Source organism: Colobus angolensis, unplaced genomic scaffold (assembly GCF_000951035.1).
Source record: "Colobus angolensis palliatus isolate OR3802 unplaced genomic scaffold, Cang.pa_1.0 Scaffold464, whole genome shotgun sequence".
Classification (NCBI taxonomy): domain Eukaryota; kingdom Metazoa; phylum Chordata; class Mammalia; order Primates; family Cercopithecidae; genus Colobus; species Colobus angolensis.
Genome location: NW_012118088.1, coordinates 540437 through 542805, shown reverse-complemented (window position 1 = coordinate 542805; position 2369 = coordinate 540437).

Genomic DNA, 2369 nt, shown 5'->3' with positions numbered 1-2369 from the left:
AGAGGTTCAATCAGGCCTCAGCAGGGAGCAGGAAAAAAAAAAAAAAAAAAAAAAAAAAAAGCCATCAGGAGTCTTGACAGTCACTTCATTTTGCATCTCTGCCTCTTTTCATATTTTTAGTTGAAAAATTGTTTTGCTTCATCTATTCTTTGATCCTCAAAATAGAAGCTAGATTTTGAGTTCTTATGTCATCTCTATTTAAGAAACCCACCCAGACTAAACTGGGAAGTTTTAGTCCTAATTCAAAATTTCCAGGAGAGACAACCTGATCAGCCTAGCTTATGTTGCTTGCCACTTCCTGGTCCATGCAGCTGTGGCCAGGTTTTCAGGGTCATGTAGTATAAACGTAGCCATCAGGATCAGCACCTGTGAGTTGTGGGAGGCTAGTTCTTAGAAAAGGGGGAAATTCTGTGATACCTCAGAAGACTTTACTGTGAAAAGCCCATGTGATCTACTTGTGGCACCACTCCAGTGATGTCCATGGGATCAGCAGTAAAATGAGACCACAAATGAGAAGACAACATGGCAGGATATGGGGCTCAGAAGGTACTGGACCCCAACTAAGCTGGGTGTCAGTGGTACCAAACCAGCTTTACCTTTTATTGGAAGAGAATGGAGCATCATCAGAAGAGAAAAAGTCTTCAGAGTTAAGGGCACCCACATGTGTGTAAGTCAAGGAGATGATGAAAACCAGGCACACATGGACTAAAGTGTCATCCCCGCCATCTTGAATTCTCTCAATGTTCACACATAGCCTTGTTATGAGTTTTCTACTTTTAGATTCAACCTATAGAAAAAAGCATTAAAAACCAAATATGCTTACAAAGCATTCACACATCATTATTTCAACGTCAGTCTTGTTAACCTTCTTTCAGTATCTGAAACCCTTTATGCTCTCTTTGAACCCAATTACATGAAATTATGTTTCTACTCTCCAGACAGTGATAGAAATTGGAGGTAGAAGGAGGGAAGGAATGGTAGGATGTAACATCCTAATATTATTATGCAAAGAGAATAGCCAAAATATACTGTCTAGAGTTGATAAAAGGAGATCTAGAGTATCTTGTATGTCATTGAAAATTAAAGATAACCAATATAAAAAGTAAAAATACTCTAATCTATATTTGGAGAAGAGAAGAAGAGACATTGGGGTAAAATGAACTAAACTAAAATAAAATGAGTAATGAGAATGAACAGGGTGGGACCAGAACAGTTGTTTTTTACTATAGCCACTTCGATCCTATCTGATTTTAAAAATCTTATACATGTATATTTTGAGGAAAGTTTAAAGTTAATTCAAAAATAAATACAAATAATAAGCAGTGTGCCAGCTGTCCATCTCCAACTACCTCCTGTTTAATTGATACAGAAATGCCAGGTGTTTCCTGTGACTCACCCATTGATTTCCTGTGCTGAGAATGCTCTTCCCTGAATATACTTTATATGTAAGAAACATTTATTTTAAAATAATTTTGAATTTACATACAAATTGCTGCCCAGATATTGTCATGGTTCAATCCCTCACTTCATTCATATCTCAGCTCAAGTGTCACCTTCTTAGAGAATTCTTTAACTGCTCCATCTAAAAATAACACCCCATACTTCTCTCTATACTCTCACTCTGCTTTATTTTTCTTCATAGCATTTATCAATATCTGACATTATACTGTGTATATGTATATATATGTTTTTGTGCTTATTTTCATCTTCCCAACTAAAGCCAAAGAAATCCATGAGAACAGGTGCTTTGTCTTGTTCAAATTTAAATTATCAGACCCTAGAATAGTGCTCAGGATACAGTAGGCATTTAATTAGTATTTGTTTAATCAACTAATTGCATAAGTAATTATTAAGATTTACACCTGTGACAGGCACTGATGAGTAAATAACAAGCAGGAAAGACATTGCTCTTGATCACCTGAAACTCTTAGTCTCACGAAGACGACAGAGACAATTGGATGAATAAGAGCAATTGCAGGCCGGGTGCAATGGCTCATGCTTGTAATCTCAGCACTTTGGTAGGCTGAGGTGGGAGGATCACTTAAGGCCAGGAGTTTGAGACCAGCCTGCAACATAGTCAGATCTTGTCTCTCCAAAAAATTAAAGTTAGCCAGGCATGGTAGTGGACACTTGTAATCCAAGCTACTCAGGAGGCTGAGGCAAGAGAGTCCTTTGAGCCTGGGAGTTCAAGACTGCAGTGAGCCATGATGGTGCCACTGCACTCTAGCCTGTGTGATAGAGTGAGACCCTATCTCAAAGAAGAAGAAGAGGAGGAGGAGGAGGTAGAAGAGAAGGAGGAGGTGGAGGAGGAGGAAGAGGAGGACGAGGACGAGGAGGAGAAGAAGGAAGAAGAAGAAGAAGAAGAAGAG